Raw genomic sequence first — 17,455 nt, 5'->3', positions numbered from 1 at the left:
TCAAATTCAAATGTACATTTTAGATCGCCTTTTCAATTGCATATTGCACAATGCGTGATGTGAAGGAACATCTAAATTTCATGTTACTCAAAATACGAATAGGAAGTTGCAGTATATGAATCACTTAGATGATTTTCGAAGAGACCACTTCTCACCATCATTTTCAAAACAATTTCTGAACTCAACATATACGAGTATACTCTGAAGTTCTGGAAATAAGAGAATCCGATGCATCGATTAAACGGTGCGTGACTTCACAATCTACACGGATAGCCAAGCGGCTCTGAGAACACTATCGTCTACGGCAGTGAGATATAGGTCAGTGGTGAGATGTCGCGAAGCCCTGTCATGGATTCTTGACTTAGACTCTGCTGGATACCTGGATACAGCAATATAGAAGGGAATCAAATGGCAGAAATATTAGCCAAATTGGGAACGACAAGGAGCGGGGACGAAGCGATGGGCTTACCACTACTACCGATCAAATTGCTGAGAGACACGATAGATAGCATATTAGAGGGCACGGCAATAGATAGAGTAATGAGATGACTGTGTCATCTCACGCTCCTTGTGGCCGGTGCTACAGAAGAGAAAGAAAACAGAACTAATAGGCTATGGGAAAGCCTCGATCCGAAGGGTGGTAGCAGTGATTACCGGTCACTGTACAGTAGGCTCTAAACTCAGGAAAATGGGTATCAGAACCGACGATCTCTGTACAGAATGGAGTGAAGAGGAAGAAACAATAGAACACCTAATGTGTCACTGCACAGCATTGGCGTCGAAACGACTACAATGCATGGGAAGTGAAAGATTGGAATGATTGGAAGAAGCAGCGGAAGCTGGGTGTTAAGGACCTGAATCACTTCATTACAAACTGGAACTATCAACAGAAAAGCGTACATTTAGTTTTTTTCGAACAATAAGTTTCAAATGATGTAGTCCAGCTTTTCTTAAGTTATGCAAGCCGGTTTTTTTTATCTCTGTAGAGATTATCTTAGTAACCCCTCAAAACACAAAATTATTGAATCTGAATTTTATAAGCAAAATGCAAATAAATATACGCTGGTGGGATTGGTACGGCTCTTGATGGAGAATGGTTTGCAGATAATAATGGTTTGAACAATGTAATAACGTTGTTTGATCAAACAGAATATAGACTTCATCAAAGTTTGATTTTTTGCATAGATCATCTCCTCTACATGAATTATCATATCCAAATCGAATGGTTAGCAGATATCTCTCCGTCTCTAGTAGCCTTATTCATTTATTTTCTCTGCTTTTCCTACTTTGTGATATGAACAATATATAGTGCGGTATTTGTTCAGAAAATAAAACTGAATTTCAAATACTTTTCTACAAAAATTATCTTATGTAGAGGCTCTTTCTCTCGTTAATCTGAACAGGTATATCGCAACAAAAGAATGTTAATGAAAAACCCCTTCAGTTGACTAATTAAAAGTTTTCCTTTAGAAATTTGATTTGGTTTTCTTGGGCTTCCGTGTTTTAATTAAAATTATCCACCTATTTTGAAATACCAGTAAGTACAAGCACTTAAACGAACGTAGCTATCCAATAAAACTGAGTTTTTTGTTGAAAAATCAGAGTATGATAAATAGAATAAAATTTGATGAGACGAGAACTTTGAGAGAATGTACAAAATTTTTTTATGGACATTACTACATAATAAATATACATGAGTGTATACACTACTCACTATTTGATAAATTATCATGCTGTTCTTAGATATAAAGCGTTATAGGAAACATTACAAAAAATGCTTTAATTCGTTTCTTCAAGATTATTGGGCTTCGAAAAACTCAACCTTAAACAGCAATCGGCAAATATAGGGGCACCGTGGAGTTTAAAAAAAGGAACAGTCGTGAAGATTGGACCTGTATAAGAAGATTTGGTGAACCTATTCCCTTGTCAAAGGACCGTGCAGCTTTTGCCATGGTAATCCACAACGTCTGGGAAAAAAGACAAGGTACACGAAAGGAGAAGTAAATAACAAACTACAATGTTCTATTGTATTGAAGACAATCTCATGATGACAAATAAACCCTTATGAAGTATGCCTGCATTTTAACACACGCGATCCTGTATCCTCTTACTTATCTGTAAATATTTCGCCTAATCAGCATGAAGCTTGTGTATTATCTATATAAAAAGTATTGAAGAAATGAAATATCATACTCCACTGGTAATTCGCAAGTGACAGAATATAAGGAAGAAAAAACTTTAGTTCCTTTTGTATTTTAAAGGTAATACATCAGTGAATTTTCATTGTGTAGTATATCCGACGAAAACGATGAATTAACATCAACTTCCAAGTTATATAGTCGGTTCACTTCGCACTAGAACAAATAATGAACCAAAAAACAACTGAATACTATTTCATCACGTAATCAAAAGATTTACCGATTCTATTGTGACTCTCAATCTCTCCTTCTTGGTGGTAGATTTATTTTTTTTTTATTCTAGAACAGAAGTTCGGAATAAAATATAACGAGGTCGTATTTAAGATGCGAAAAGGCTGAAATAATAAGAACAGTTAGGAAAAGTTAAGTTGAGAAAATATTGTTCAGAACCAAACTAAAACAACATTCTTTTCGAACCATTCTGTATTAGTTTGAGATAGTAGGTTAGGTTAGATTAATTTTTTTAACATGGTCATATTTCAATCATTTCTTCTCATAAAACTTTTAGTTGAACGATCCTATGATACCATTGGATAAAGTTTGAAGACACAAGAGCTTTTTTATTGAATTCATTTTCTACTGTTTCGTCAACCGATCTTATGAGCTTTCTCGATATGATAAATCTGTTCGACTTAACAAACCACCTTATCAATCTTCTATTTTTACTGGGATTGACTAATTAAGGTTATTAAAACTATACAAGACAGTCTGTATTATATACAATAGAAGAGGATAATGAAGGAATAATTTGTGCCTTTTCTCGATTTGTCCACTCAAACTTAACTAAACAAATAAAGGTCCTCCTTGGTTATACCATCCCATGTCATTTGAATTTCTTTTCGTAGAGAAATTAGAATTTGAGTAAGATAAGATATTTCTTAACCTTGCAATCATTATGTCCGACATATGTTTAATTGTATAAAAATTCAGGGATTTGAGAAACCTGATAGATGGAATTAAACATTGTGGGAATGATTTAAGATATATCTTGTTGTATGTTTGCGTAGTTTACTTATCATCATCGCATGCTTATCTACTTGGTACTATTTTATATAATTTATTGGATATTCCAGGAGGTGATCTTGACTGAAACGAAATATCTTCGATATAGGTATCTGCAGGAAATAGTACTCTGAATAGTGTATTGATTCTGAGAAGGAACAAGCTAATTGATTGTAGAAAAGAATAAGTTAATTATATTTTGAGTATTATGGACATATTCTAATGACAATAATAGTTTACAGAAAATTATTATACTTTTTTGTCCAGGACAATACTTGCTTCTATATTGCCAATATCGTCAAAAAGGTTAAAAAAGTATTGGTGCACATTAAATATTCCCCGTACTGACTAGATTGAAATCATCCAAATTTCTTTCTATTCCTACGAATCAAATTTGCTTTTAAAAGAAAGAAGTGTGAGGATATTCTTGAAGTGGAACAAAACGTGGTGAAGATCTTGAATTTCAGCATAAAAACTTCTTGTAAAATTGCCAGAGCATAGCAGCAAGGTATTTTTAAGGAGGGTGAGTTTTTCAATCGACAGTGAGGTAAATTTAGTTGATATTCCATTAACGTTAATCAATTACTGAACTATTTACCAAACTTATTGCCAGAGTTTCTAAATTTTTAATGTAGCCTCTTACAGTATATGTTACGACGCAAGTAATAAATTCGGTTGTTATATAAAATACCGTTGATTATACATAATAACCACTGAATTTGGTAAATATGATAAATTATTTGATATTCATCAAATTTACAGGTTAGTTTATAAAATTTCCAGCTCGTAATGGGTAATGTGATAAAAGTCCCCAACTTTACGAAAATTCGTTCAGTTTGCCTAACTGCTTGGCACGTGACAACCACATAATTTCAATTGTAGTTCTAATTTCGTTACGTGTAGACATTTTGTCGCTACCCTCTCGTAAAGAAACTTTGAATAATGGCTGGTATACTTAATATTGCTATTAAGAAAAAAAAACAGCGGTTAGGTTAGGTTAACTACACAAAAATAGCCTGCACTTTATTCTACTGGTCCAATAAGCAAGGTTCGTTGATTTAAATCTGATCATCCATCAGTGCTGAAAATGATGTTATACTTATAAAATATGTAGCTTCTGGCATGAAATTTACTTCAATTATATTTTATGATGCTGTTCAAGTTCTGTATTACTTTTACAGATATAAAGTAATGAATAACTATAAATTTGAAGACTTGTTAAAAACATTTGATTTAAATAAAAAAAATCACGAATACTGGTAAGAAGTCATGATATTTATCAAATTTGCCATTAAGAGTTAGATATTTCCCAAATTTAGTGGTGATTATAATGATAAGTGTAAATGTAAAAAATCTTGCAAGCTTTCTAATTTCGGAATATGGGTTCTACAAAATAATCTGAGTTTATTACATTCCCCACTACAAGTTGGGAATTCTGTAGACTAACATGTAAATTTGATAACTATGAAATAATTTATATAATAACCGAATTATCATTTTTACTGTAACATATATAATTTGAGATGGTGGATGTGATTATAATTTTTGTCACCTAGTCGATTTTTCTCCAGATAAAACGTGGCAACATGAGCTCGCCAATAAAAACATGATTTTTAGATGAATCAAATCTGATTCAAGATGTCTCAGTGATAAATCATCTCGTGAAAATGATAAAAATTCGCAATTTCGTTCTGAAACGGGATCAGATGTTTCCACGGATTTAAGATGGGTATTTTTGAAATGCATACCTATTTGGGTTAAGTAGTATTTTATCGTTTACTTCTTATCACTGTCAAATTTCAATTGAATACTGAGTGTTCATCAATCAAAATGTGGTAGTGAGGATGAGAGAGAAAAAGCAAATATTTCCCAGCTTTGTTTCGATGTGGATACAGATGAATGACGAATTGTTAGGTTGGGATGAAGAGTTGGATTTCCAAACATAACAGAAAGACAAATTGCACTTGTATTTCATTAATAATTCATTTCCCGTGAATTAGATGTCTGATTGTTTCGGAAAAATTTACCTTTTTCGGTTAGATATTGATTAATGCGCATTTGTGTTTCTCATAAAATAGATGGGTGTATTCAAACTACAAATCAACAAAAGCAGTACGGTTGTGTCAAGTTTTTTCGTTCACTTTTTGATATCTCTCATCTATGATTTGAAGTTTGATCATATCCCATATGACAACTATCACCTTCATTCAGAGATACAAAAAATGGCGAAAAATTCTTTGATGTAATGAAGAACTATTCTTTTGATATCTATTGTGTTATTGATCATTCCATTATTGTTTGTAACTTTTTCCTTTTAAAAAAGGACATATTTCCCGTTATCAGTCATACATATGTTTCATTCATATTACTATCAATTTATAACAATACAACTGTTGAGATGACAAAACAATATTGGAAAGTTGCTACAATAATATAAGTAGTAAGTAAATGATGTGGAAATAATGATGTGACGTGGCAAACATTTCTTATAATACCTCTCGTTTCTAAGTTAAAGTTGCGAAATCAGACTTACATTTGATTATATTTTCAAATTATACATTCGAACATTAAGAATTTTTGATAGTTGATTACGTATGTCCATGTAGTCTGCTTGACAAAATATTAATTCTACACCAAGGGTAAATAATCCGTATTTTTCACAGAGACAACCTGTAGAATATAAAGAGAGCAAAAATGAATGTTTAAATCGATTTTGTATATGCCAAGGGAACCGTTCACCATAAAGAGAAATTATGACAAAAATTATCATGAATTGTAACTATTCATTGTAAATTCCCACATGAGATATTAAAACAAGATCAAACAGTTCATGGAGTAACAATACATAAATAAATAAACATTTATGTAGCGAATGTGAACGACGAACTATACGAACAACAGCTATAGAGCTAAATGTATCAGATGCAGTTGATCTGAGTAGCTGATCCCACAACTAAGGTACGCAAAATGTCACTACAATTTAACGTATAAACGACAACTATTCATTGGATTCTCTAGGTGGAACTTCTTCACCATGCCATGGAAGTACAGGATTATCCAGCAAAACTAGCCTAGTTTTTTATCTAAAAGAGTAGATCACGTTTGAGATAATTAAACGAACATATTCGAGCTCAAAAAGTTCTCAGTTTTTGAATCAATTCCATTACTTTCCTGAAATAGGTGTCTAAGCTTGTCTTTTTGTTATTTGTCATTTCGATATACAGTTACTATATGTATTTGGGGAGAAATATGGATTTATAATCATTTTAAGTATTATAAAATCCTTATATATGGAAATGACAATCCTATAGCTAAGTAAGTGGGATGTGAAAACTCTGGATAGGCTAAGGCGAGGATAATTGAGGGATGCGGAAATTATGTCTTCCAATTCTTATTAACATCAATAGTAAAATATATTCTTGTTGGTGAGATTTTTCGTACTAAGTGGTATATACAACAATGACTGGTCAAGATAGCGCGCGATAAATCTCCATTGGGCCGAAAGAGTACACACCGACCCAGGAAAAGGTGGAGGAGGATAGGTTGAAGCAGGATAGGAGGCAAGGATGTCGAAGATGAAACAAGCGCCTAATACACGGAAGAAGAAGAAGAAGAAGATACAGGGAATAATGATTTAGAGCTGGAACATTTTTAAAATATACATTCATACGCCAAAATTCAGGAGGTGATGAAATTGAGATGTGTGTTTCTTATCGTAAGATTCCTTCAGCTCACACTTTTTCGAGATATCACCCTTAAAAGGTGTTGACTTTGGGTTAAATTTTTTTCCTATTTCTTACTGTATTTCATATCAAAACTGTTTACATGATGTTCCATGGAATGAAATTATAACTCATACAAATAGTTGCAGAGAATGTAAATAAACACCTTGATTTATAATTTTCTCAATAAATAGATTGAAGATGTAATACGATTCATAAAAAATGATGGAGATTACCATCAATTAAATAATTTCAAGTATCAATTTTAATTACCACCTTTCAAGAGCTATGTCTCGAAAACGGGGGGGCTGAAGAGATTTTGTTATAGGAAAGACCCATCTTAATTTCAAACGAGCAATCACCTCCTGAATTTTGTGACATGAATGTAGATACAACCTTTATGTCTACCTTTTCTTGTTTAAGAGAATATTGACATTGAATATTGATGTCGACCAGAATTAGAATATTATTAAGATTAATTTATTTGAATTCAACTTGAAACGTCAACTTTTACCGCACTAACATTTTGTTGTTAGGAAATATAAATTCTCCATTCATTATATCAATTAACATTTTAGAATTCAGTAATCTATTTCCAGTATATATATATATATATATATATATATATATATATATATATATATATATATATATAAACATTTGTTTATTTTCCAAGAATTTGACCTTCGACACAGACATTCATAAATAAACTATTGTAATGTCATTAAAACATATTTCTCCTACGAAAGTTGGTGAAAATAAAGTATATGTTCCATTCTTTATGATAGTGTTGTGTAGTAATTTGAATTGAAGTACACAGGTAATACAATAGTAAGTGGTGAATAATTTTCTGGTTCTTGTTTTCAATTGCTGCTCGAAATTTATAGTAAATATGACGTATTCCACTTCCCAGTTCAATATCATTTAATGTAGAATTGTGTAAATTGGAAATTACATTTTCAGATAAAATTATAAATGAAATCAACATTGGCGGAGTGGTGAAAAAATCTGAAATATCTATGAAAGAATATTGATTGTATTTTATCATATTTGCAAAATACAGAATTTATTAATTCTTCTTTTGTTGATATCAAAATTACTTCAATTTTTCTCAACATGAATAATGACTTGTTCTTGTCGGAGATCAATATTTTATCTTCATGCTACTGTAGTACTTAGCAAGCACTCGATGTTGTCGTTAACTCTGCTTCAATTATTAATTCCAGTATTCAATCCCCTCGAGATAAAAAACTAGTTCACCCAATAAACCTGATCTAATTTCCTATATGACCTACTAAAAGCTCCTGGCCTTCGCCTGTTGGTATTTTAAAACCTGCATATGAACCTTCAAGAAGCAGCTGATATTATATGTCTTTTTGGTATTTGACTTCTCCATCTTTGGTATTTGACTTCTCCATCCTTATGATTCTCTTGGAAAAAAAAGGAAGTTTAGAAAGCTACAGCAAGACGTTTTTCGAAATATTAGAGAAGTACTTGAGAGCTAACACTAGATATGAAATGATAGATATTAAGAAAATTATAGTTATTTTCTGTAAATTTTACATTGCAAATAATTTCACATATTAAATATTCATGTTTTCTTATAATATAGAAAAACATATCAATCACAGTTTTTTCAAACTCCCTTTTAATTTCCTCTTCAAACATAATCGTGACTTGTGACGTGTCGTAGTCTTTGAAATCGACGTCTTGTATCTTCATTACACTTTTGATCTAATTAAATGTTTTTCCTTTCTTCGTAATCGTTTAGGAAGCTAAATTATCTTTTTATTATGTCAATAATTTACCGTTTCAAACTATTGTACGTCATTGACAACGATATATAACATGAATTATTGAAAATAAATTTTATGAACAAATAAATGGAATGAATGTTTTTAACATCTAATGCTTTTTTTTCAGACAATGAAACTACGCGCAGCAATAGCTTTTTCAGTTATAATCACTTTAACCACTGCTAACAAAATATCTACCTGTAAATGTAGAGAAAGTTACATAGCGGAAGAAAGTACTGATGGAAAAGTACAATGCGTCTCCCATGTGAATCGAAACGTAGAAAAATGCAACATGCCACCATGTGTTTGTTCAGGTCCTACAGCCACCGTTGTACCAACAACAGGAGGTACAGAATGTGCGGATTCGGATTTTAGCGAACTGCGTAAAACTTGGCCTTGTGAGAATAGAGATGATTGGTTAATATATGAAACTAGTAAATATCCTATTCAGAAAGGTTTATAAGTATCAATTACTTCTCTCAAAGTTACCAATAATTTTTTTAATACATTTTTATTCAAATTGCTAGTTTTAATGAACATGATACTACCTTGGTAAATATCTTGTACAACATTATATTAGTTTTTAATAAAATATAAAAATAATATAAAGCATTTTATTGATTATGAATTCCGATATCCTATTCAGTTCGATATTTATTGTTCTATTGTTTTTAACATGATTAAATTGGAAAAGGTAAGTAGTTTTTAATTATTCCAAAAGCATAAATAAAGCTATTTTTTTATCAATATTAAAAGTAGGTTCAATTTACTATAGAATTCTACTCAATTTCATGTTAAATTAAGAAACTTTTATGTCTCCATTGGAAATTATTTATATTAGTCTCATATTAAAAGTATTAGAAAATGTTTCTTCCTTCATGCGAGGGTTTTTCATCCTTTCATCTCCGATTGCTCAGTACTTATTCTCCCACTAAGAGTGAATCGGGGAGCTGTAATTCGTTTTTTGGAAACAGAAGGAAACAGGGCAGCAGAAATTTATTGAATAATGAGTTGAGTATATGGAAACACTTTATGAGTTCGTGAATTTAGAGTCGGCTAAACTGAGGCTGATGATGAGGTTCATGATCCTCACCTCAACGACATTATTAATGCAATTTCCTGTATATTGAAGATCTACCCTGTACTCTATCGTTACTGAACAGTATTTGTTCGCTTGGTCCCAACTATATTGACTGACAACCACAAAATTCGCTGAATGGGTACAGCTTTAGAGTTTCTTGACCGTTATAATATTGAAGAAGAAGATTTTCCCAGATATGACCTACGCGAAAGGAAACGACAATCATAACAATAAATGAACACGGAATCTCAAACAAGACACACAAAATTCGAAAAAACCTTTAACAGTCGTAAGATTATGGCAACTACAAAGTAGAGGCGTGATTACTTCTGGAATTGTTTTAATCTACGACAATGCCCCTTCCCACAGCGCTCGTATAACCCAACTAATTCACCAATTTGAATGCTACATTTTCCAACAACCACCAAACAGTTTTGACCTAGCACCGAGTGATTGTCATCTTTTCTGTAGCAAGGTCTTCGCGGGTGGCGCGTCCATCCTAACGCTGAGCTCACTACCAATCATTGGCGGTTACATTTTATGAAGACATCTGTCACAAACTTGGCAATCAATACCAAGACAGATGCCTCTATTGCAAATTGATCATGTGGAGGAAAAAACTGTATTGTATCTTACTTTTGGTGATAAAATCCTTTTTGTATATTCACCCGTCTTTTCTTCACAGTCCATCGGGTGTTAGGTAAAATCGAAGCAGGAAAAATGACTACAACTGTATTATTCAGTTGATTCTATGGATCTCAATGGAATTAAAATTTGATTAGTCAATTTTTAGATAGAAATATAAATTGAAGACTTTCAATATTTCCAGATATTCGTTGTCTTGGTGATAATTCCCATCATCATAGCAGCGCATTTAGATAACGAAGATTGCAAATGTTGGCCAGGTTATGTACCAGATTTCGAAAAATCTGAAAATAAAGCATTGTGTATCAAGTTGTGGCGAAAGAGAAAATTTGTAATGCGATTCCTAGAACTTCCCAATTTCGTTGAGTGTAATGTCCCAGAACCTCCGATGCGACCTCTCTGCAAATGTACAGGTAAGTATGTTTATATAAATTCTTATGTACGATAGACTTGTTTTAGTCCTTCTTTTGACAGTATTATTGTAGTATTCAGTCTTCTAATGTTGTATTATCTATTTTTATATTTTATTTTAGGTGGATCAGTTGTTATGGCATATCCAGAAGAATGGTGTGAATCAAAAATAGATGAAATGACATCTAAATGGGCGTGTGAAAATCTAGAGGAGCGCGATCGATTTGATAAGGAACATCCCGAAGAATGAAATATGGAAACTCAATTGTTATATCTGATATTTTGATAATAAAGCCTTTAACACCACATGGTTATTTGAAGTTGAGATAGATATTTTAAAACGTAACCATTCTCTATAATATGAATAAATTATATATAAATGGCCAAGAAATTAACAAATATCGTATGAAGCTTGTCGTTAAGACGATGTATGGTAGAAACGGTGGAGATCTTCCATCGCATGACTCAATCTACAATTCATCGAAAAAAGTGGTTTGATTATATGTTTTTATTGAAGTTCCATCTGGATCCAAACCTATTGGATAGCAAATATCCACACGCCAATCATTCCAATCAATCACATCTTGTTCCCAATATTCTTACCCTTCTCCTATACATGCTCTCTTTTTTAAAACAGTCCTTCAGAATCTTTCTCTCTTAATCAGCTTTCAATATTTAATTCCTTTAACTCCATCAATATTCGATATTTATAGTAGTCGAATAAAATGAATTGGAAAATATGATTATGAATAATTTCTTTATTTCTCTCTCTCCCAACAGGTGAATACTTCGACTATGGTTCTGTGATAATTCACGTTGATAATTCAGATAAACGTTGGTCGATGAGTGAATTAGACACATCTTGATCGGATGAGGGTCAAGTTTTCTGTGACATTTATAAAGATTTTAGTAAGTGTGCCAATTGAACTGGGAAGGAATGGAGTAGAGCAAGATGACTGTCATGATTATCAAATTTGTTTTTTTCAAGTTTAAATGAGCATAATCATATTTCATAAAATGTATTTACATTTTTTTTCAGTGTAACAGTAAAACGATGCATCCATTTGAGAAAATGTTTTTTACATTTTAAGCTCTTTTGCTTGGGAAACTATCAAAGAACACTTGTAGGTACGCAAATAGTAACATGATTTGTTTGACTTGAGACTCGTATATATCCAGAGATTTTCCAAATAGATAACGGAAAGCTCGTTCCCTTTTTTTATTTATTTTTCTCTGCGTCAAGAAATGGATCCTTTCAAAGATTTTAATATGAAATCTTAGGTGCAAATATACCAACTTCTCTTTTCTGTCCCAGTTTTCCACAAATTTTTTAAATCTCGACAACCAACACTAAAAATTTGTTATCGAAGTTTTCACAAAAACAGATATATGAAAATTTTCTAATCAGTCCAGGGAGTCAGAAAAACACTACACCCCTTAAAAATATTCATTTGACTCAACGACCTTTTTGAAAGAATTTCTGTTACATAAGTCATTCATGTATAGAAACTGTTCGCGTTTTTGGAAGGATTTGTTTCGTTTCAAATTAGTTTGCAACAATATTACAATGGCCCCATAATTTTATTTAATTCTTTTTTTACGTTATGTGCAATTAGGTTTAAATTAATTAAATCTTATAGATAAACTTTGAGATTTGAATGTGAAAGGATTCGATACTCTCGGAAACCACACCAATGAAATGATGCATTTATTTATACTATTTCTATTGATGTTTTGAATTTATAAACATTGTCTTTTACTCACTCAATTTATATAAATACTTACCTAGACTCATCTATATCTATATAATAATTAACTTATGACTATTTGTATAATTACTTTTCTAATTTATTTAAATTTTCTGGTTACTCTTTTATTTTGTTTTGTTCACTATGTCCATTTATCATAAACAACAAACTCCTTTATATACCCAAAAAGAATTTGTCAAAAATTCTAGAAAATAAACAAATAAATGAGAGGACCCTCCTAAGATATTAGTTTCAAAAAAACCAATCGCCGCTAAGATAAAAACAAACATCGGAGGCGTCACAAAATTACCATATTGTAGAATTCCATCATAACTGGACAGGTTCGGCTCAGCGGCCTATGTCTTGGACGAGTTCCTATTTTACATTTCATAGAATTATAAATAATTCCATTTCCAAGAATATTTTCACGTTTTATTAGTTTTAAAAATCAGTGGAGCTAAGATGGCAGAAATTTAAAGAAGGTATACCAAAAAGTAAATCAATGTCTTGGATCCATTCAAGGCCACAAAAAAACTCTTATTTCTAACTTCATTAGTTTTGTTTAGTTTTTGTAATCAATTTACATTTTGTTATGAGATGTCGGTTGTGGTTTAGAGTAGGGGTAATAAATATGGTACATATTCACTTCCGCTTCCTGCAGATTCCACCATATCTTGATATAACTTAAATTGCAATTCATTATTTCTCACATAAACAATCTACTTCTAGTTAACATCGACATTAATAGTTTTAACATGAAAGCTGTTTAATCATGTATTATTCCTCCAATGTCGGCTGAGATATTGAACTTGAGTTACAACTGAATGAGAATTTTTAATCATTTCTTAAGGGTTCCAAAGCCAAACAAATAAAGGGTAATCAAATATGAATAATAACGATTCACATATTTACAGAAAACACGAAATATATAACAACAATGTGAATTTCCCCATAATACATCTAAATTAATAAAAATTGTTTCAGTAATTTTCTATACAATTGAAGGCTTTGAATGTTGTAACTCACATTGTATAGCAAGATGGATATATATATATATATCTATTGAATGAATACACAATGAGAAAATGAAAGCACATAGCACAGTAACATAAATCCTTTGAAATGAAAATATTCAGTACCTCAGATCGTATGGTTTCTAAATTAATTAATGGTTGCTCTACAATCAAATTATTCATACTTACGTTATGGTTATTTTCTATTGGTATCGTCCACTTACCTGGAACAAGAGTTAAATTTTAATTACATGGGAAATAAATCATAACTATGAGTTGTCAAGCACGCAACTCAAAATCAATTACACACCACCGTTTCAGTGAAATAATATTCTGTTGTGAACAAATTGATTTACTTATACACACAACTACTTAAAGTCATTTTTCACATTATCTTTGAACCAATAATGATTTTTAAGTTTATCTTGTTTCATCTGTCGCAATTATATTCGAAAACGACTAATAAATCCATAATTTATGTTTTCATTCCACGCAACAAATATGTTAGCATTATACTCTCACAAGCATTTTTGATGACAACAGCTTCGTTATTTTCCAAAGCTCTTACAAACAGCTATAAATATGAGCTTCATCAGTTTATTAGTGCCGTTTTATGGTATATATATATATATATATATATATATATATATATATATATATATATATATATATATATATTGCAGAAAGAGTATCTTACATGAACAAATTAATATCAAGGCAGAGGAAACGAGGAACGGAGTTCATAATTAGAGTGAATTAAATCGTTCAGCAAAGTTGGATGGAAAAGACTTATATATCAATCAAAAATGCCAAAATGAACAAAATATGTTATTAAGATCCCTGTGACAAGGTTAAGAAGAGTTTCGCTCATTAAAATCAAAACAATATTCAAACTTCCACATGCGTAAGAAGAAAACATAGAACTTTCATAAAAAGAAAGAATGCAAAGGCTCGTGATATAAATGAACCCGATTAAGAACAAACGAAAAGTTGGGAACGAAACTTTTATTAACATCTATAATTATGACTAATTAGAAAAAATAAATTCAATAGGCAGCATTCAGGGAGATTTATTGGATATGTATAAGGAAGAATAAAACGCCAGTATTTAGCCCTAGGTCTAAAAAGATTGTGGATGTCTGCAAGATGTGAAACGGTTTCAGCTGTCAAAGATTCTAATCTTCTATATCATATGCTTCCAGGTGTAATACTGAGTAGCTCCCTAGTCTTCGAAAGAATGTAGATAGATGTTTCGTTCTTAATGCAGCAAAATCTGAAAGCTCTTGTAGATTACTTACCAGTGTTTTGCCTATCTCTATCTATTTATATTTTTCCACTAACTGCGTTATCCAATAGCCGATTCCACAGAAGGTTTTTGTCTGCTATTCCATTTTCTTCAGCTACAGTGTTACAGGGAATCCATTTGAGGATAACTTTTTTTTGGTATCCCATTCGACTTTTCCAGGCATTGTCAGACCATCATGGATTTTTTTATTTTGGAGATTAGCTTAGAATCTCCTGTTGCGATAACTCCTTCCAAAGTTAAACTGCATGCATTTTTCAATTGCAAGTACTTCCGCTCAAGGAATACTTATTTATCCCATTTTTCACGATATTTGGCTCTTATTGTCGCTCTATTTCCTGTTTTTAGAGCTAACTGATACCATTTATACATTTTTTCAATTTATTAGCGCCTGGTATAATATTAATTTGCGCAATTATTTCGTATGAGGTACCTTATTCTACCTCTTTTCAACATCACAGAGCATTCTTCCTGATTCTGCATTTTAGCTGCCACATAAAACTTTTCTGCGTCCTGCGGATGTTGATTTAGAGGAATATTCAACACCAGAGCTACTTCTTCTGATAGGTCTCCTACTTTTAACAGCTGTGTGAAGACTAAACAGTAGAGAAGTCTAATATATGCTTCTAAAGGCAAAATAGTTATCACAATGAATTTCTGATCCCTTTTTTCCCTATTCCAATTAAGAAACTTTCCTTTTCCTCTTTCATATTCGTAATATTTGGTAATTCAAGTTTATTCTCAATTTCATATTTGAAAATAAAATCATATATCATCAGGCGTATCCGACGAACACTTGCCGATGTATCTATTGAATATTAACGTTCTTGGGTGGGTCTTAATTTGCAGAGGAGATAATACGTTTTATATTTACAAATATACAAGCCTCGGGAGATGGAATGATGCTATGCTTGCGTCTTTCATATCCGTTGTTAAGCTATAGGTATTTGTTTTAAATGGAGAGCACAACACAGGTAAAAATTGTCCAACCAAGTGTCATCATCGACATCGCACAAGAATAAGAAGAATCTGCCAAATATTCAAACTTGAGTCCATCTACTTAAGGTGCAAATTGAGTAACGTAAACATAATAGAAATGTTTAAGAATTGAGAGATGTATGAGGAGTAGTCACGCAAAACTGTCCGCCAAATATTGAAACTTGAATCCATCTACTTCTCAACTTCTCAACTCAAGAGGTCACGAAATATAAATAACCTAATTTCTTCCTCACTATATGCACGAGTTCTTTGGAAATTTCTTGGTTTCACAGTACTTTTGTCATGTTACAGATAACTTGAACTATTATGTATAATGTCAACATTCCACCTGAGATTAGTGACCATTATATTGTGATAAACTGGTAATGGATATGAATTATAAATACTATAAGCTCCTAATTGATCAATGCTACTCCTGGTTAATTGGATAACAAATTATTCACACTGTTAGATTAGAGTCAGTAGTCACAAGGCTTATGATACATCTCACAACACTGTTTCCGTTGAATAAAATAGATACACCGAGAGATGTTGATTGTTGAGTGTTTTTCCTAAATTTTCCTATCTTAACATGCAAACTTCATAGCAATACACATAATTAATTGTTTCCTTTTTCTTCGTATGGTACTCCATTACTTTTATCGTGGAGCATACGATCAACCTCAAAAGAGATGTGTTAAAATTATTTCGACTACAAATAATTTCAAGTAGAATCTATTGTTCCAAAAATATTGTCAAATATACAGTGTTACCTTTTGGATTTTTCCAATATATGCTAGAAATACACGGCCTTCCTTTCTGAATTTTTCTTAGTGTATGTTAGTAGAAGAATAAGTGTTTTTTTATGATTCTATTTAAAAACACTACCTTCTGCGACACTGCATTGAAGTTAAAGGGAGCAAAGAAACGTTTTCTGTTTGCTAAGAAATCTTATCTGACCAAGCCATCCCCTGGTAATCATTCTGTCGTTATCACAGAGTTTACGTTTTCAGCTCTTCCATTTTCAGACGAGTTGAATTTGGCGTTGGATGGAATCTACAATCTACCCAAGTAAATACGCATTCAAGATGCGTACATAGAAAAGCAACAGCCCGTTTTCTATCTACGCAACATTTGGTTTGTCAGTTTCAAATATAGGATACTGGAATTATGTAGGTATAGGTATTTTGATTCTATTTTATAAAATTGGAAATTTACAAAGTAATTAGTAACCAGGCGTCTGCAATATTTCTTGAATATAAATTGAATCCTCAATAAAATTTTTAGGACAAATGAAAATGCAATATTGAGTCTTTCTATAAATAATTATCATCGTAACTGCGATGGGAATAATAAGTGTAGATAGGGAGCGATTATGATTAATTCCCTGAAGTTGATTTTTTTTCTATAACCTCCACTACATCTACACTGACGCTCATTTCAATAACCAACTTATTTTCTTAAGAAACAGAAGGGAAGCAGTTTACATACTCCAAAAAACTTGATGTTGGGCTACTTTTTAGACCATTCCAAATGTGATTATTGGATTTATTTTTGC

General features: G+C 31.9%; 1 protein-coding gene across 2 annotated transcripts in view; it reads right to left on the bottom strand.

Annotated features, from left to right (window-relative positions):
* LOC130444303 (nephrin) overlaps positions 1-17,455 on the bottom strand; it is a 539,064-nt gene that overhangs the window by 284,456 nt on the left and 237,153 nt on the right. The window contains exon 2 of one of the 2 annotated variants that reach the window (XM_056779379.1): positions 13,806-13,840. The exons of the other annotated variant lie outside the window; for it this stretch is intronic. The gene's annotated coding sequence lies outside the window, so the exon portion shown is untranslated. The remainder of the gene's footprint in view (positions 1-13,805; positions 13,841-17,455) is intronic. 2 annotated transcript variants of the gene reach the window in all.

The sequence above is a fragment of the Diorhabda sublineata genome, chromosome 5 (genome assembly GCF_026230105.1).
Source record: "Diorhabda sublineata isolate icDioSubl1.1 chromosome 5, icDioSubl1.1, whole genome shotgun sequence".
Classification (NCBI taxonomy): Eukaryota; Metazoa; Arthropoda; class Insecta; order Coleoptera; family Chrysomelidae; genus Diorhabda; species Diorhabda sublineata.
The sequence above is the reverse complement of the archived record's forward strand: the minus strand, read 5'-3'. Positions and strand labels throughout refer to the sequence as shown.